The sequence below is a fragment of the Chiloscyllium plagiosum genome, unplaced genomic scaffold (genome assembly GCF_037043375.1).
Source record: "Chiloscyllium plagiosum isolate Xiang-an unplaced genomic scaffold, Cpla_swu_hap1 HiC_scaffold_2, whole genome shotgun sequence".
Lineage (NCBI taxonomy): Eukaryota > Metazoa > Chordata > Chondrichthyes > Orectolobiformes > Hemiscylliidae > Chiloscyllium > Chiloscyllium plagiosum.
The window spans coordinates 106,196,986-106,217,610 of NW_028270140.1; the positions used below are offsets into that span (position 1 = coordinate 106,196,986).

The 20,625-nt window shown below is 48.7% G+C and overlaps 1 protein-coding gene across 2 annotated transcripts in view; it reads right to left on the reverse strand.

Annotated features, from left to right (window-relative positions):
* Positions 1–20,625, reverse strand: part of adgrv1 (adhesion G protein-coupled receptor V1) — a 571,861-nt gene that overhangs the window by 190,245 nt on the left and 360,991 nt on the right. The window lies entirely within an intron of this gene.

Here is a 20,625-nt window from a genome sequence, read left to right on the forward strand (position 1 = left end):
CACTCCCTCAGCACTGACCATCCGACTGTGAGGTACTCCCTCAGCACTGACCCTCCATCAGTGTGGACTCTCTCAGCGCTGACCCTCCAACAGTACGGCACTCCCTCAGCAGTGACCCTACGACTGTGAGGCACTCCCTCAGCACTGACCCTCCCATAGTGCGGCACTCCCTCAGCGCTGACCCTCCGATGTGAGGCACTCCCTCAGCACTGACCATCCGACTGTGAGGCACTCCCTCAGCACTGACCCTCCAACAGTGCGGCACTCTCTCAGCGCTGACCCTCTGACTGTGAGGCACTCCCTCAGCACTGACCCTCCGACAGTACGGCACTCCCTCAGCGCTGACCCTCCAACTGTGAGGCACTCCCTCAGTGCTGACCCTCCAACAGTGCGGCACTCTCTCAGCGCTGACTCTCCGATAGTGCGGCACTCTCTCAGCGCTGACCCTCCAACTGTGAGGCACTCCCTCAGCACTGACCCTCCGACAGTGCGGCACTCCCTCAGCAGTGACCCTATGACTGTGAGGCACTCCCTCAGCACTGACCATCCGACTGTGAGGCACTCCCTCAGCACTGACCCTCCAACAGTGCGGACTCTCTCAGCGCTGACCCTCCAACAGTACGACACTCCCTCAGCGCTGACCCTCCGACTGTGAGGCACTCCCTCAGCACTGACCCTCCGATAGTGCGGCACTCCCTCAGCGATGACCCTCCGACTGTGAGGCACTCCCTCAGTGCTGACCCTCCAACAGTGCGGCACTCTCTCAGCGCTGACTCTCCGATAGTGCGGCACTCTCTCAGCGCTGACCCTCCGACTGTGAGGCACTCCCTCAGCACTGACCCTCCGACAGTGCGGCACTCCCTCAGCAGTGACCCTACGACTGTGAGGCACTCCCTCAGCACTGACCATCCGACTGTGAGGCACTCCCTCAGCACTGACCCTCCAACAGTGCGGACTCTCTCAGCGCTGACCCTCCAACAGTACGACACTCCCTCAGCGCTGACCCTCCGACTGTGAGGCACTCCCTCAGCACTGACCCTCCAACAGTTCGGCACTCCCTCAGCACTGACCCTCCAACAATGCGGCACTCTCTCAGCACTGACCATCTGACTGTGAGGCACTCCCTCAGCACTGACCATCCAACTGTGAGGCACTCCCTTAGCACTGACCATCTGACTGTGAGGCACTCCCTTAGCACTGACCATCTGACTGTGAGGCACTCCCTCAGCACTGACCCTCCAACTGTGAGGCACTCCCTTAGCACCGACCATCTGACTGTGAGGCACTGCCTCAGCACTGACCCTCCAACAGTGTGGTACTCTCTCAGCGCTGACCCTCCAAAAGTGAGGCACTCCCTCAGCACTGACCCTCCGACTGTGAGGCACTCTCTCAGCACTGACCCTCCAACAGTGCGGCACTCCCTCAGCACTGACCCTCCAACAGTGCGGCACTCTCTCAGCACTGACCATCCAACTGTGAGGCACTCCCTCAGCACTGACCCTCCAACAGTGCGGCACTCTCTCAGCGCTGACCCTCCGACTGTGAGGCACTCCCTCAGCACTGACCCTCCGACAGTACGGCACTCCCTCAGCGCTGACCCTCCAACTGTGAGGCACTCCCTCAACGCTGACCCTCCAACAATGTGGCACTCTCTCAGCACTGACTCTCCGATAGTGCGGCACTCTCTCAGCGCTGACCCTCCGACTGTGAGGCACTCCCTCAGCACTGACCCTCCCACAGTGCAGCACTCCCTCAGCAGTGACCCTACGACTGTGAGGCACTCCCTCAGCACTGACCATCCGACTGTGAGGCACTCCCTCAGCACTGACCCTCCAACAGTGCGGACTCTCTCAGCGCTGACCCTCCAACAGTACGGCACTCCCTCAGCGCTGACCCTCCGACAGTGCGGCACTCCCTCAGCACTGACCCTCCAACTGTGAGGCACTCCCTCAGCACTGACCCTCCAACTGTGAGGCACTCCCTCAGCTCTGACCCTCCAAGAGTTCGGCAAACCCTCAGCACTGACCCTCCAACAATGCGGCACTCTCTCCGCACTGACCTTCCGACTGTGAGGCACTCCCTCAGCACTGACCCTCCCACAGTGCAGCACTCCCTCAGCAGTGACCCTACGACTGTGAGGCACTCCCTCAGCACTGACCATCCGACTGTGAGGCACTCCCTCAGCACTGACCCTCCAACAGTGCGGACTCTCTCAGCGCTGACCCTCCAACAGTACGGCACTCCCTCAGCGCTGACCCTCCGACAGTGTGGCACTCCCTCAGCACTGACCCTCCAACTGTGAGGCACTCCCTCAGTACTGACCATCCGACTGTGAGGCACTCCCTCAGCACTGACCCTCCAACAGTGCGGCACTCCCACAGCGCTGACCCTCCAACTGTGAGGCACTCCCTCAGCACTGACCCTCCAACTGTGAGGCACTCCCTAAGCACCGACCCTCTGACTGTGAGGCACTGCCTCAGCACTGACCCTCCGACTGTGAGGCACTCTCTCAGCACTGACCCTCCAACAGTGCTGCACTCCCACAGCACTGACCCTCCATCAGTGCGGCACTCTCTCAGCACTGACCCTCCAACAGTGCGGCTCTCCCTCAGCGCTGACCCTCCGAATGTGAGGCACTCCCTCAGCGCTGATCCTCCGACTGTGAGGCACTCCCTCAGCACTGACCCTCCGACAGTGCGGCACTCCCTCAGCGCTGACCCTCCAACTGTGAGGCACTCCCTCAGCGCTGACCCTCAAGCAGTGCGGCACTCTCTCAGCGCTGATTCTCCGATAGAGCGGCACACTCTCAGCGCTGACCCTACAACTGTGAGGCACTCCCTCAGCACTGACCCTCCCACAGTGCAGCACTCCCTCAGCACTGACCCTCCCACAGTGCAGCACTCCCTCAGCAGTGACCCTACGACTGTGAGGCACTCCCTCAGCACTGACCATCCGACTGTGAGGTACTCCCTCAGCACTGACCCTCCATCAGTGTGGACTCTCTCAGCGCTGACCCTCCAACAGTACGGCACTCCCTCAGCACTGACCCTCGAACTGTAAGGCACTCCCTCAGCACTGACCATCCGACTGTGAGGCACTCCCTCAGCACTGACCCTCCAAGAGTTCGGCACTCCCTCAACACTGTCCCTCCAACAATGCGGTACTCTCTCAGCACTGACCATCTGACTGTGAGGCACTCCCTCAGCACTGAACCTCCAACAGTGCGGCACTCTCTCCGCACTGACCCTCCGACTGTGAGGCACGCCCTCAGCACTGACCCTCCAACAGTGCGGCACTCCGTCAGCACAGATCCTCCAACAGTGCGTCACTCTCTCAGCTCTGACCCTCCGACTGTGAGGCACTCCCTCAGCACTGACCCTCCGATAGTGCGGCACTCCCTCAGCGCTGACCCTCCGATGTGAGGCACTCCCTCAGCGCTGACCCTCCGACTGTGAGGCACTCCCTCAGCACTGACCTTCCGACAGTGCGGCACTCCCTCAGCGCTGACCCTCCAACTGTGAGGCACTCCCTCAGTGCTGACCCTCCAACAGTGCGGCACTCTCTCAGCGCTGACTCTCCGATAGTGCGGCACTCTCTCACCGCTGACCCTCCGACTGTGAGGCACTCCCTCAGCACTGACCCTCCGACAGTGCGGCACTCCCTCAGCAGTGACCCTACGACTGTGAGGCACTCCCTCAGCACTGACCATCCGACTGTGAGGCACTCCCTCAGCACTGACCCTCCAACAGTGCGGACTCTCTCAGCGCTGACCCTCCAACAGTACGACACTCCCTCAGCGCTGACCCTCCGACTGTGAGGCACTCCCTCAGCACTGACCCTCCAACAGTTCGGCACTCCCTCAGCACTGACCCTCCAACAATGCGGCACTCTCTCAGCACTGACCATCTGACTGTGAGGCACTCCCTCAGCACTGACCATCCAACTGTGAGGCACTCCCTCAGCACTGACCCTCCCACAGTGCAGCACTCCCTCAGCAGTGACCCTACGACTGTGAGGCACTCCCTCAGCACTGACCATCCGACTGTGAGGTACTCCCTCAGCACTGACCCTCCATCAGTGTGGACTCTCTCAGCGCTGACCCTCCAACAGTACGGCACTCCCTCAGCAGTGACCCTACGACTGTGAGGCACTCCCTCAGCACTGACCCTCCCATAGTGCGGCACTCCCTCAGCGCTGACCCTCCGATGTGAGGCACTCCCTCAGCACTGACCATCCGACTGTGAGGCACTCCCTCAGCACTGACCCTCCAACAGTGCGGCACTCTCTCAGCGCTGACCCTCTGACTGTGAGGCACTCCCTCAGCACTGACCCTCCGACAGTACGGCACTCCCTCAGCGCTGACCCTCCAACTGTGAGGCACTCCCTCAGTGCTGACCCTCCAACAGTGCGGCACTCTCTCAGCGCTGACTCTCCGATAGTGCGGCACTCTCTCACCGCTGACCCTCCGACTGTGAGGCACTCCCTCAGCACTGACCCTCCGACAGTGCGGCACTCCCTCAGCAGTGACCCTACGACTGTGAGGCACTCCCTCAGCACTGACCATCCGACTGTGAGGCACTCCCTCAGCACTGACCCTCCAACAGTGCGGACTCTCTCAGCGCTGACCCTCCAACAGTACGACACTCCCTCAGCGCTGACCCTCCGACTGTGAGGCACTCCCTCAGCACTGACCCTCCGATAGTGCGGCACTCCCTCAGCGATGACCCTCCGACTGTGAGGCACTCCCTCAGTGCTGACCCTCCAACAGTGCGGCACTCTCTCAGCGCTGACTCTCCGATAGTGCGGCACTCTCTCAGCGCTGACCCTCCGACTGTGAGGCACTCCCTCAGCACTGACCCTCCGACAGTGCGGCACTCCCTCAGCAGTGACCCTACGACTGTGAGGCACTCCCTCAGCACTGACCATCCGACTGTGAGGCACTCCCTCAGCACTGACCCTCCAACAGTGCGGACTCTCTCAGCGCTGACCCTCCAACAGTACGACACTCCCTCAGCGCTGACCCTCCGACTGTGAGGCACTCCCTCAGCACTGACCCTCCAACAGTTCGGCACTCCCTCAGCACTGACCCTCCAACAATGCGGCACTCTCTCAGCACTGACCATCTGACTGTGAGGCACTCCCTCAGCACTGACCATCCAACTGTGAGGCACTCCCTTAGCACTGACCATCTGACTGTGAGGCACTCCCTTAGCACTGACCATCTGACTGTGAGGCACTCCCTCAGCACTGACCCTCCAACTGTGAGGCACTCCCTTAGCACTGACCATCTGACTGTGAGGCACTCCCTTAGCACTGACCCTCCAACAGTGCGGCACTCTCTCAGTGCTGACCCTCCAACTGTGAGGCACTCCCTTAGCACCGACCATCTGACTGTGAGGCACTGCCTCAGCACTGACCCTCCAACAGTGTGGCACTCTCTCAGCACTGACCCTCCAACAGTGCGGCACTCCCTCAGCACTGACCCTCCAACAGTGCGGCACTCTCTCAGCACTGACCCTCCAACTGTGCGGCACTCCCTCAGCGCTGACCCTCTGACTGTGAGGCACTCCCTCAGCGCTGATCCTCCAGCAGTGTGGCACTCCCTCAGCGCTGACCCTCCGGCTGTGAGGCACTCCCTCAGCGCTGACCTCCCAACCGTGAGGCGCTCCCTCAGCGCTGACCCCCCCCAACCGTGAGGCACTCCCTCAATGCTGACCCTCTGACATGCAGCTCTCTGAGAAAGTATACCAACAGCAATGCTGGTTTTGGGGGTAGAGGGGTTGAGGAGAGAAGGGTGGCAAGTGTATCTGTTATTCTGTATATGAACCACCCTGAACTGCTCGATTAGATGCCAGTCTGTAATTCACTCTCAGGTATCTGTTACCCAGGTAATCATCAGAGACTGTACTGCACAAAACCCAGTTTCAGAGTGGCAGACAATTGTTCAGTATATTCCAAGCCAAACGTACGTTTAAAGGCTGAATACGTCTGTTTCGTGCCTTCCTCCTATCTATGCAAACTTACCACCCACCTGCAGCAATTTTACCTTTCACTGGAACTCAGTCTTCTTACCAGAGTTAGTTAATTTGATATTCAATAACTCCCTCAATCTGAATACCAACATTGGCTTCCTACCCACACATATGACTACTGTTTGGTCCCAATCTTCACATAAGCTCTGGACTCTTCTTCAATTATGTTTCTGTTTCATTAGAAAATCAAAATGTCTTTAACCAAAAGCACAATGAAATTCCCTACAATGAATTGTTTCTCTGTAGCCAGTGATGTAGTCAGCCACATCATTCTATTTCAACATTTCTTCCCCAATATTGAGCTTGCTAGGATTTCTCTTGTATCATCTTACTTAACCAATAATAGCCACAGGACCAGCAGCAGTAGTTTCCTTCTGCAGTCAGACCATTAGCTCTTGATTTCTCTAATGATGTCCCCCTTTTCCTCATCACATCTATACACCACATTTCCACCATTTTTCTCACTTTTTCTACTGATCTACATTGTCAAACTTACTGTCCAACATGTCGGGTCAAAGACAAACATCTGGCCTAAAGACAAACGAAAACAGAAATTGCTGGAAAAGTTCAGCATGTCTTGCAGCATCTGTACACAGACATCAGAGTCAACATTTCAGCTTCAGTGATCCATCCTCAGAACACATCTGGTCCAAAGAAACTGGTGTCAGTAGGCCTGTACTAGTCACCATCTCCGGCTCCTGGATGTTAAAGTCAGCTTGGCTTTGAACATCTTTGCTTCTGGCTCCTTCCAAAGATCAGTTGCAGACTTTAGTGACAACTTACAAGTGATTGCACAGCACTGCATCTCGCTGTTATGATACCAACATACATTCAGCTCAAGATAGATGTGGGTTCACAGGGACAGAGGATAGTGAGCCATTTGACCATGAATGCATGTAATGACTGGTCTTTGAGATTCATCAATTGGAAGGGCTCCCTCAACTTCCAGCTGGTCTACAACCACAGCAAAGATTTCTTCCACATGTGTGCCCAGTCTCCTGACTGCTGCCACAATCGCTTGATTGTCCGCCAGTCTAGAATGTCACAAAAGTTCACTCCAAATCCCAAAATCCATAGATGGATAGGAGAGGGATATCTCTTTAAGAGATGGTCACCATGATCCTGATCCCAAGCCATTCTGACAAGAGGCTGCTCAAAGTTGGTCCAGCTGCCTGCCGACAAGTGAATTGAAGTAAGTAAAAATAATTAACGGCACTAACACTTCCCACTTTGATAGGAATTTACAGCCAGCCACATTCATCTGGACGATTTTCATGGTTATGGGGGTGGAGGCAGGTGGTTAAGGGGAAGGGGAGGAGAAAGAGAAGATTTATCCATGGTCAAATGTTGGCACCAACCAATATTACAAAATCTATCCGATTATTATCACATTGCTGTGTGCACGATCTTGCTGTAAATTGGCATCTGCAGCTTCTGTATGGCAACACTGTCTGCACTTCAAAAGTAATTCATTGGCTACAAAGCACTTTGAGATGTCGGATTGTGGTGAAGGGTGCTACGTAGATGTCCATTTGTGTTGAGAAAATATTGGACCAGACAATGGAAATTTAAATTAAAAACTACAAATGATGAAAATCTGTTTTGATGTTTAATTTCTGACAGCTTTTGGGTCATCCCTATGTGGTCCTCAAATCAACCAGAAATAACATTCAAGTGCACAGTCAGCACTGTGAATTTGGCAGTGCATATACCTAATAACATTCAGACTGGTATCACTTACTTAGATTGAAGTCTCATCTATTAAACTGATAAAAAAAAAACCTTGACCAATCTCCCTTTACTTGGAGTGAATCTTGCCTTACTCTGCATATTTTGTAGTGAATTCAGCTATTTATATCTCCAGCCCTTCAAAACCCAATGCAGCTACATTGACCTCTTCAACCACGCAGAATGATTCATGTCATATTCCATCAAATAGTTGTAAAAATAAATGTGAAGTCACAGAAGACTTGGATGAAAGAGGAGTGTGGAGTAAATCAAATCAATTATCACGATGTGTAACGGATGAAATAATATTCATCTTTGCTTAAAGCGGAAGTGTAAAATTTTGGAGAAAAAATAACGTGTAAGTTCCAGTACAAAATCGTGGAATGATTACAGAACAGAAAGATGTCATTTGGCCTCTTGACTCCATGATCATGATCACTGACCATTAACTCCATAATCTCACCATGTTCCACTATCCACATTTTCTCCAAAGCCCTGTAAACGTTTTCGCTTCAACTACTTGTCCAAATATATTTTGAAAGCTGGAACTGAACCACGTTCTCAGGCAGTACATTCCACATCCGAAACACTTGCCACATATAAGTATTATTCCTCATGTGATTGGCGTTCCTTGAGTGACTCACCCTAAATTGGTACCTCTGCCCCTCTCTCTTTCTACCAATGGGGACAGTTTCTCTCTATGTTCTGTCCAGGTGCTTCATGAACGCTTCGACTGAATCCCCTCTTAATTTTCTCATATCCAAAGGGAATAGCCCTAGTTCCATCAATCTATGCAATTCAAGTTTCTCACCCTTGAACAATTCTCATTTATCACTTTTGTCCTCTACTACCTTCACGGCCTTCCTTTACCGTGGTACCTGTCAAAGAACAGGATAAATAGAAATAGCTATAATCCATTCAGCCCTGCATGCCATTCAATAATACTACAGCTGATCTTCTACCTTCGCTACATAATCCCAATATTCCTAATAACTGAAAAGATTTATCCTCATCTCAGGTCTAATTGGTTGATCCTTTGTTCTAGAATTGTGGACCCCAATTACAGCCTGGGGCAATATTCTCTTGGCATTTAATCTGTAAGAGTTTTAAGAATTTCAAATGTTTTAAAAAGAGAAATTCTCATTCTTCTTAAGTCTAGGGAATATAACTGAAAATGTGTTGCTGGAAAAGCGCAGCAGGTCAGGCAGCTTCCAAGGAGCAGGAGAATCGACGTTTCGGGCATGAGCCCTTCTTCAGGAATGAGGAAAGTGTGTCCAGCAGGCTAAGATAAAAGGTAGGGAGGAGGGACTTGGGGGAGGGGCGTTGGAAATGCGATTGGTGGAAGGAGATCAAGGTGAGGGTGATAGGCCGGAGTGGGGGTTGGGGGTGGGGGCGGAGAGGTCAGGAAGAAGATTGCAACACATTTTCAGCTCTGATCTCCAGCATCTGCAGTCCTCACTTTCTTTTCTAGGGAATATAACCCCAGTATATCCCATCGCTCCTTGTAGAAGAATCCTCTCATCCTAGGAATAAGCCAAATTGGCCTTCATTGCACTCCCTTTAAGGTAGGGGATGACATAATGGTAATGCCACTGGACCAGGCCCCTGCTAATGTGGATTTGATTCCAAGCACAGCAGATGATTAAATGTAATTATGGTAGGGACATAAGGAAAGAGGGCATTTAGGTTCTTATCCTAGAGGCAGTGGCATGATGATAATGTAATTGGTAAGCCAGAACCTCAGAATAACGATCTGAGGATACAGATTCAAATCCAAATTGGAACTTGAATTGGTATTCATATTTGAATTTTAAAAAACTAGCCTAATTGTGACCATGATTCCGCTGTTGATTATTGTAAAAACCCATCTGGTTCACTAAAATCCTCAGTGAATAAAATCTGCCATTTCTATCTGATTAGGGCTACAACTGCCTCCAGGCCCACAGCAATGTGACTGAATCTTAACTATCCTTCACTGTCAACTAAGGATGGGTAATAAATGTTGGTCTAGCCAGCAAAACCTGCATCCCAAAAATGAGTTAATAAAAAACTTAATTTCATCCTAACCAATATACCTTTTGTAGACACACCTATCCATGGCATATCAGTAGAAGTGAATTCCACACAGTCTTTGTGGAGACAATGTCCATTTTCACATTGAGGATACCCTCCAATGCATTGTGGCACTTACCATCATGATAAACACATGCTGGGGGCAACTAACAGAAACAGAATTGCAATCGGCTACAGCTTGTAACCAATCTTCACAGCCACATCTTCCATCACTCCCCACCAAATGACGTCTGCTCTGGTTTAAATACACTGTGCACAGAAATCAAGCCAACGCAGCAGTAAGTTAAATTAGAGGGAATATCGCTTGTACTATCATGGCCCAACATATCCCTCACTCTACCATACCCATCATGCCTGGAGATCAGGCCTGGTTCATTGAAGACTGCAGAAGAGCATACCACGAGCAGCACCAGGCATACCTACCAATGAGGGGCCAGCCTGGTGAAACTCCAACATATTTGCATGCCACACAGGGGAAGCAACATGTGATGGATGTTCCAACACTGATGGATGGAATTTAAGCTTTACCATTCTGCCACATCCAAACATGAATACATTCATTCAACATTTTAACATGAATTTTTTTTTTCTTCCTTTCAGGTGTTCCGGAGCACAAACACTAAAAACTCAAGGGCAATGATGTACCACCAGTCATAATCCTTGTATCTTTTGCACTGGGCCTCTACACTGCTGCCCCCTTTCTCCTCCTCTGCCTGTGTCAAAAGTATTTCTGTTCTGAAGAAATCATACCAGATGCAAATCTTCGCTTTTCACTGGTGAGTTTCTCCAGCATTCTCTGTGTTTGTTTCAGATTTCCAACATCCACAGTATTTTGCTTTGATGTCAGTCATGAATAGTGGTGGACAATTGAAAAACAAATAGGTCGACCCTTTACAAATACCCCTGTCCTTGATGACAGAGAGCCTGGCACACCAGAGCAACAAGAAACTGCAGACGTATTTGCTTCCATATTCAGGCAGAAGTGCTGAGTAGATGATCCATTTTTGGCCTCCTTTCCTGGTTCCCAGTATCACAGATGCTGATCTTCAGCAATTTGATTCCTCATATAATCAAGAAAAGGCTGAAGGCACTGGATATTGCAAAGACTGTGGGCTCTGACAAAATTTCAGCAACAGTACTGAAGACTTTACGCTCCAGAACTAGTTGCACCCCTTAACCAAACTGCTCCTGTACAAAACAAATCCAGGCATTTACCACGTATCAGTCTACTCTCCTTCATGTATTTATTTCAAAATTAATTTTGTATCATCAGCAAACTTGGGTATATTGCATTCAATTCCTTCCTATAGATCATTAATATATTTTTTAAAAACTGAGGTTGTTCAATCATCAGTCAATACCAAGCTAAATCCCATAAATTGTTGGAATAATCTCTCATGTCAGAATTTATCAAAACCTTTTATGAAAACCCAAATACATTATCTCCACTGGTTCTCTCTTATCCTATTAGGTTAAAACTAAAAAAAAAGACAGATCTGTGAAACATAATTTCTCTCAATATGTATTACGTGTACTTAATCACATGACGATTTTATAAATGCCTTCTTCTCAAGTCATTAATAATAGTTTGGAGCATTTTCTCCACTACTCATGTCAAACTAACAAACCTCTAGTTCATTGTTTTCTCTCTTCCCTCCTTTCCCAAATAGCCAAGTAACATTTGTCATATTACAAACCACAATGGCTGCACTAGAATCTTAGGAATTCTGAAAGATCAATATCTTTAAAGCCACTTCTATTTTTACATATAATGAGCAACATTGCTGTGTATGGAAGGAATATTTTCCGTTCAAGCACACCGTGTCAATATTCCTGTTCTGAAGGGATAAACTAGAAAGTAAAGGTTTCTCCCCTTGTAGTCTTCCATGAGATGAGGGAGTCGGTGGCAAAATCAGTATGTGTGGTCCACCCCTAACCACTCTTGAATTGAGTTGAATTGCTAGGCTCTTTGAACGAGTGGTTAAAAGTCAACCACATTGCTGTCAGACCAAGTAGGTATGGCAGATTTCCTTCCCTAGGGGACATCGATGAATCAAATAGGTTTTTATGACAATCAGTGATGGTTTCATGGCACCCTTACATTTCAGCTTTATTAACTGATGAAATTTGAATGCATGCTCAGTTGACTGGAAAACTGGTTTGTAATGTGGAGTGATGCCAACAATGTGATTTCAATTCCCACAAGGGCTGAGGTTGCTATGAAGGATTCTCCTTCTCAGTCTCTTCCCTTACCTGAGGTGGGGTGATCCTCAGCTTAAACCACCACCGGTTAACGCTCTCTGAGAGAAAGCAGGCCTATAGATTAGTCCTGGCCTCAGCATTATGAGTGAACTGGCATTATCACTGCATCACTGCCTTCCTGCAAATCCTAGGGTGTAGGCCATTGGTCTGACCCCATTAGCAACTTCGTTTTTTTTTGAAACCATGAATTTCAAGTACCTCATTTCACTAGACCCTCAATTCCACACTATTTTCAGGATGATTTTTGTGCTTTATATTAATCCTAAGAGCACTGTGGGTGTATCTGTACCAAATGGATTCCAGCAGCTCTAGAAGGCAGTACACCACCCTCTTCTCAAGATAAGATTGGGATGGGCAACAAAAGTCAGCCTAACTAGCATTGCCCACATTCTGAGAAAAACATTTTTGAGAAGTGAAATGTAAAAGGACCTGAATTGGAAATACTCTGAATCTAGGAGGAGGGATTATGGAACATGAATAATTCATAAATGATTGATGTGATCAGGCAATATTCAACAGTATGTTCATTTCCATGATTGTGGTGTGCAACACTGTGTTAAATCCTACTGTTCAGTGGCAGTTTGCTTCCACAGCAGATCAGAGTTCATGCAAGACTACAACCAATTAAAATTAATCTGTGCTACTGAATACCAGACTGCTCATTTTAAGGCTTTACTCACCTATTCTAATGCACTCCTGGCTGACCTCCCACATTCCATCTTCAGCAAACTTGAGGTTATCCAAACTTCTGCCACCCTTATGCTTCCTCACATAAAGCTCTATTCACCATCTACTGCAATGCCATGCTAAATTATACTGGCTCCCAGTCAAGCAACACCTTAGTTATGAAACTCTAATCTTTGTATTAAGTTTTTCCTTGGGTTGCCTTTCCTTAAGTTTGAAATCTTGTCCCACAGCTCATAAGTACATTCCTCTAAACCTGGCATCTTGAGCATTTCTGATTTTATGTCGAGTGTGTGGTGCTGGAAAAATACAGACGGTCAGGCAGCATCGAGGAGCAGGAGAATCGAGATTCCGGGCATAAGCCCTTCATCAGGAAAGAGGCTGGTGGGCCGGGGGAGCTGAGAGATAAATGGGTGGGGTTGTGGCTGAGGGGAAGGTAGATGGGAATGTGATAGGTGAATGTGACCCGCCACCCACACATACATTTGCCCCTTCACCTAACACTACGGGCAATTTAGCATGGCCAATTCACCTGACCTGCACATCTTTGGACTATGGGAGGAAACCGGAGCACCCGGAGGAAACCCACGTAGACAAGGGGAGAATGTGTAAACTCCACACAGTCAGTCGCCTGAGGCGGGAATTGAACCCAGGTCTCTGGCGCTGTGAGGTAGCAGTGCTAACCACTGTGTCACCATGCCGCCCACAAATGTTAGGTACAGGGGCAGGTAGTGTTCAAGAAGTGGGAAGGCTGGAGATGGACTTGAACAGGCGAGGAGAGTGGGCAAAAAGTGGCAGATGGAAATCAATGTGGGAATGTGTGAGCTTATGCACATTGGTAGGAAGAATTGAAGTGTTGAAGATTATATAAATAAGGAAAGACTTTGGAAATCTAAAGCAGTAAGGCAGTTAGGAGGCCTAATTCAAAATTCTCTAAAGGTTAACATTTGATAGTTAGAAAGGCAAATGCAGTGCTAGGATTCATTTTGAGAGGGCTACAATACAAGAGCAGGAATGTACTTCTGAGGCTGTATAAGCCTCTGGTCTGACTGCATCTGAAATATTGTGAGCAGCTTTGGATCCTGTATCTAAGGAAAGATGTGCTGGCTTTGAAGGGGGTACAGCGGAGGTTTACAAGAATGATCCCAGGAATGAAGGGCCTGTCACAAGCAGTAGAGGACTCTGTGTCTGTACACAGTGGAGAATCGTGTGGAGTTTGCACAATCTCCACGTGTCTGCGTGGGTTTCCTTCAGGTGCTCTGGTTTCCTCCCACAATCCCAAGATGTGCAGGTAAGGTGAATTGGCCATGCTAAATTACCCACAGTGTTAGGTGCGTTAGTCAGGGGTAAATATAGGGTAGGGGAATGGGTCTGGGTGGGCTCCTCTTTGGATGGTCAGTGTAGACTTGTTGGGCCAAATGACCTGTTTCCTCACAGGAGGGAATCTAACCTTAACATTCTGAACCAAGACCATTTGAGGGCCAGGCTGAATACAAAAGGTTTAAAATAGAAATGAGAAAGCAAATGCAAGAAGCAAAGATGAATTATGAAAAAAAGGACTGACAGCTAACATAAAGGAAAATTCTGAAGTATTTTTGAACTTATCAATAGCAAAACAGTGCAAAAAGTTGTTGGGCTGATTAGAGACTAAAAAGTAATTTACACATAGACGCAAGAGGCATGACTGAGGCGTTAAATGAATATTTTGCATTTCTCTTCACCTACAAGGCAGATGGTGCTCAGGTCATGGTGACAGAGGACCATAAGACAATAAGTAATAGGAACAGCAGTAGGCCCTGCAAGCCTACTCTGTCATTTAATAGGATCATGAGACAAAAACTGCTGGTGCTGGAATCAAAGTAGACAGGCAGGAGGCTGGAAGAACACAGCAAGCCAGGCAGCATCAGGAGGCGGAGCAGTCGATGTTTCGGGTGTAACCCTTCTTCAGGACTGGGGGGGTGGGTATAAGGGGAGCTGCAGATAAAGGGGGTGATGGGAACAGGATGGTGACATGGGGGGGTAGGTGAAGATAGGTGGAGAGTAAGACGTGGTTGGTCAGTGGGAGGAATGATTCCGGTTGATGGCAGGGAGGAGGGGAAGGGAGGGGCTGAGAAGGGAGTTGGGGGATGGGAAGGGAGATTATTTGAAAATGGAGAAATCAATGTTGAGTCCTCTGGCTGTCGGCTGCACATGCTAAAGGAGGAACAACTGTGGGTGTATCTGTACCAAATGGATTCCAGCAGCTCTAGAAGGCAGTACACCTTCAATTGTTCCTCCAATTTGCAGTGTGGTTCATTTTGGAAATGGAGGAGGCCAAGGATGGTCATGTCCAAAGGGAGTGGGAAGGGGAATTGAAATGGGCGGTGACTGGGAAGTCTGGTCAGCCCCTGAATTTCATGTTCAGTCTTCCTGATGTAGAGAAGACCACATCGGAAACTTGGTTGCAAGAGAGGCAGGTGAGCCTCTGTCTCACCTGGAAGGACCGTTAGGGGCCTTGCATTGAGGTGAGTGGGGGGAGGGGAGGGTGTCAGCAACTCTTTCATCTTTTCCAGTTGCAGGGGAAGGTACCTGTGGGTTCGAGGGGGTGGTGGGGAGAGTGGCGCAAACCAAGGACTGTCAAAGGGAACGGTCCTTGCGGAAAGAAGAGAGGGATGGGGAGGGGAAGATGTACTTGGTGGTGGGGTCTAATTGGAGTTGGTAAAAGTGTTTAAAGATGATATGTTGGATGTTGGGTCTGGTGGGGGGATAGGTGAGGACAAGGGGACCTCTGCCTTTATTGCGTTGGGAGGTAGGGCAGTTTAGAGCAGTAGAACAGGGAATGAAGGTGATGTGGCGGAGGGCTGTCTGATGACAGAGGGAGGAAAATCACCTTGATAGCGTGTGGAATGTCTCCTCGTCTGAGCAGATGTGATGGAGGCGGAGGAATTGGGAGAATGGGATGAAGTTCTTGCAGAAAATTGGGTGAGAGGAGGCATAGTCCAGGTAGTTGGAAGAGTTTGTGAGTTTACAGTAAACATCTGTCTGGAGACTGTCACCGGAGATGGAACTGGTGAGGCCAAGAAAGGGGAGGGAGGTGTCTGAGATGGACCAAGTGAATTTGAGGACAGGGTGAAAGTTGTGAGCGAAGTCAATGAACTGCTCCAGTTCAGCCTGGCTGCAGGACACTGCGCCGATGCAGTCATCAATGTGATGGCAGAAGAGTTGGGGCACAGTGCCTGTGTAGGTACTGAAGAGGGACTGTTCGACACAGCCGACAAAGAGGCACACCTAGCTAGGGCCCATCCAGGTGCTCAAGGCCACACTTTGATTTAAAGGAAAGGAGAGGAGCTAAAGGAAAAGTTGTTGAGGATGAGGATCAGTTCGGTGAATTGGAGGAGGGTATTGGTAGAGGGGGACTGGATAGGTCTATTGGAGGAGAAGAAGTAAAGGGCCTGAAAGTCATCCTTGTGGGTTATGGACATATATAAGGACTGCAAATTCATAATGAAGAGAAAGCGCTGTTGACCAGTGAATTGGAAGTTACTGAAGAGATGGAGGGCGTGGTCAGTGTCGCGGATGTATGTGGGAAGTGCCTGAACTAAAGGGAGAGGATGGAGTTGAGGTAGGATGATATAAGTTCTGAGGGGCAGGAGCATACCAAGACGATGGGTCAGCCGGGGTAGTTGGGCTTGTGGATTTTGGGGAGCAGGTAGAACCGGGCAGTGTGGGGCTGGGGGACTATGAGCTTGGAGGCAATGGAGGGGAGATCACTAGGTGCTATGAGGGCACGGGCAGTGCGAGTGATTTTGGCCTGATGGGTCGCAGTGGGGTCATGGCCTAGGGGGAGGGAGGACATGGTGTCGGAGAGTTGGCGTTCAGCATCTGTGACATAGAGGTCCATCCACCAGATTACCACTGCACCACCTTTGTCAGTGGTTTGATGGTGAACCAGGGGTTGCTGCGGAGTGAGTGCAGTGCTGCTCATTTAGAGGGGGTGAGATTGGAGTGGGTGAGGGGGGTTGTGGAGAAATTGAGGTGGCTGATGTCACATTGGCAGTCTGCAATGAAGAGGTCTAGGGCGGGTACAAGGCCAAAAGGGAGTGTCCAAGTTGAGGAGGAAGGTTGGAGGTGGGAGAAGGGGTCCTCAAGGGAGGTTTGGAGATTTTGTCAAAGAAGAAGGTGTAGAAGAGGCGGAGGCGGCAGATGAAGAGCTCGATGTTGTGGTGGGCCCAGAGTTCGTTGAGGTGGGGGCAGAATGTGTATGTGAATAGGAATGTGAGCCCTTTTCTGAAGACAAACTGTTCGGCCTCAGAGAGTTCAAGGTTGGGTTGGGGGGGGGCGGCCAGAGAGTGAATATGTGGCAAGGCTCGGGGCGGTGTGGGGGTGATTCGGGGGGTCCCGAGGTGGCTGATGGGTGGGAGAGGGAAAGGGTGATGGCAGGTGCTGAGGGAAGGTTGGATGTGGTGTGGGGTGGGGAGGGGGGGGGGGGGGGAGAGTGGGTTTGGGAGAGAAAGGAGATTGGGATGGGGTGGGGTGCAAGTGTAGGAAGGGGTGCAGTGGGGTTGAGGTGAAGAGGGAGAAGTGGAGGGGTAGGGTACATTGTGGGGGTGGATGGGTGAGGAGGGAGAGCTGGTGTGCTGCCACAATGAACCACATCGCAAGTTGGAGGAACAACACTTCATCTTTTGCCTGGGCTGCCTACAGCCCGGAGGACTCAACACAGTTCTCCAATTTCAAATTACCTCCCTTCCAATCCCCCAACTCCTTTTCCAGCCCCTCTCCCTCCCTTTCACTCCTCCCTGCCACCAACCAGATTCACTCCTCCCATTGACCAACCAGGTCATACCCTCTACCTGTCTTCACCCAGCCCCACTTCACCACCCTGTCCCCACCACCCCCTTTATCTGCAGCTCCCCCTACACCCACCCCCAGTCCTGGAGAAAGGTTACACCCAAAACGTCGACTTGGTGGTGCTTGGCTTGTTGTGTCCTTCCAGCCTCCTGCCTGACTACATTTAATAGGAGCATGGCTGATCCAACACCCCTCACAGCCATTTTTCTGTCCTTTCCCCATAACTCTGGAGTCTGCCTACTGAACAAGAATCTACCTACCTCACTCTTAGATATACACCAAAGATCCTGTCCCACAGCTCTCTGGAGCAAGAAGTTTCAAAGACTCACAACCATCTGTGAAAAGAAATTGCTCATCATCTCACAGTCTTAAACTGGCACCCTAAATTCTGAGACTATGCCTTCTGGCCCTGGATTCTCCCATGAAGGGAAACATCTTCTCAGCATTTACCCTACTAAGCCCCATTAGGAATCCTATATGTTTCAATAAGATCACTTTGCATTCTTCTAAATTCCAATGAGTAGAGTGCCAATCTGTTAAACTTTGTTATAAGACAATCTCTTCATACTGGGGATCATTCTCGTGATCCTGTTCTGAACTGCCTCCAATGAAGTAATACCTTTTCTTCAATAAGAAAACCAAAACTGCTCACAGTAATCCAGATTTAGTCTCACCAAGACCTTGTACAGTTGCAGTAAGACTTTTCTACTCTTACACCCCAACTCCCTTGAAATAAGGCCCAACAGTCCTTTAACCTTCCTGATTACCTGCTGCACCTGTGTGCTAGCTTGCTGTGTTTCATGCAAGAGTGCACCCAAGTCCTTTTGAGTTGCAGCTTTCTGCGGTTTTTCTCCATTTAAATAATACTTAGTTCTTTTGTTTTTCCTTCCAAAATTAACAACTTCATATTTTCCCACATTAAACTCCATTTACGTTGTTCACATAGCCTATCAATATCTCTCTCTAAACTGTCTGTTTGCCTCTCGCAACTTGCCTTTCCACCTAACTTTGTGACATCTGCAAATATGGTTACAGAATTTGCTTCTTTCCTCCAAGTCATTATTATATGTTGTAAACAGTTGCGGTCCCAGCATTGAACTGTGCGCAACCCCACTGATTACAAGTCACCAGCCTGAAAAAGAAGCCCTTACCCGTACTTGCAGTTTCAAAACACTCAATGATAATTTCATGGTCACCTCTACTTATGTTCCAGATTTACTTATTGAATTTTAAATGCACCAGCTGCTGTGGTACAATTTGAACCCATGTCCACAGTTAATCAATGATCTTATTAGTTCAATGATATTAGCACCACACTACCATCCTAGCCCCAGAAAATTCGGTCAGTAGGGTTTAAAATTGGTTTGGGGGAGGCATCAGACAGGTTGTTGAAACTTAATAAGGCAAGATGGGGTAACTCTAAGGATACTGAAAGACTTGAGTGAAAATTGCAAGGCACTAGCAATTATCTTTCAATTATCCTAGATTCAGGAGTGATATTGGAGGACTGGAGAACTGCAAACATTATACCCTTGTTCAGAGAAGGTTGTAAAGATCAACTCAGCAATTACATACCTGTCAGTTTAACGCCGACAGTGGCAAAACCTCTACAATCAATTATTCAGCAAGCATTAATGTCACATAGAAAAATGTGGCTTCATCCATAAGAGCTAGCATGAATTTGTTGAGGGGAAATCATGTCTAATTAACTTGCTAACCAACAATTTTATTTTTTGAAGTGTTAACAGGTTTGATGAGGAGAAAGCTATTGTTGTGCTGTACATGGGATCTGAGAACTTGTTCATTATGGTGTCACACAACAGGTTTGTGAAGAAAGTAATAGGTTAGAGAACAAAATGGACAACAGCAATAATGTATTCAAAATTGGTTTGGAATACAAAACAAAGAGAGCAGTGGTGAATGGGTATTTTTCAGAATGGGAGAAAGCTTGTAGTGAAGTTCTTCATGGACGGCTATAGAGTCCTTTACTTTTCTGGAAATATATAAATGATATAGATGTTATTGTGCAGGGGACAGTTTCAAAGTTTGAACTTACACACAGACAGACAGTACAATCCTATTCTAAAGAGTGTGCAGGAGCAAACAGACTTATATACATAAGTCATTAAAGGCACAGGACGGGTAGAGAGGCCTGCGTAATAAAACATGCAGTATTCTAAATTTAACTAAATGGGCATAGAGTAAAGCAGGGAAGTTATGATGACCTTATTTATATAAGACACTGGTCAGACCTAAGCCAGTGTATGATTTGATTTGATTTATTTAATGTTACATGTAGCTTGTTACAAAATAGAGTGAAAAATGTTGCATAGTGTCACCACTCTCTGGCGCCATCTCAAAACACAGAAAAAATAAATCAAAACATAAATATAAAATCTTCCCAATGCATATAAATTTCAAATATATAGTGAAGAAATAAAGAAAAAGCGTCCAACTTTACGGTCCTTCTTGTTCAGTGCTCTGTCATGGGCCATGGGCCTGGTGGCCAGACAGGAGTCTCCTTCACTGTACTGCCGGCATTGGAATGAAAGTCACCCAAACTCTAGCGCCATCTCGCCTCCAGAACGCCCTCACAATTACAGTTCTGGGTGTCACCTAGAGGATGGATGTGAATGCACTGAGGGCAGTGAAGAAGCTACTGTATTATAAAAATGGTTGCTAGGACATTGCAGTCATGAGGAAAATTGGAGATGTTGGCACTGTTCTCCTTAGAGAAGAGATGGGAGATTTGACAGAATTTTCCCAAATAATGAAGGATCTGAAAAAGTAGATGGGGTGCAACTATTCCTGTTTGTAAATGAGTGAAGAACCAAAGGTTTTATTTTATAATGTTTTTCAAAAGAAGCAAATGCATGGAGGTAGGGTATCATGGTAGAGGGAGGTTCATTTAAGACATTCAAGTAAGCATTAAATAGTTACTTAAATCGAGATAATGTACAAAGTTACAGGGAAATGGCAGAAATTGCATTAAGTTCAAAGGAATGGTGCAGACATG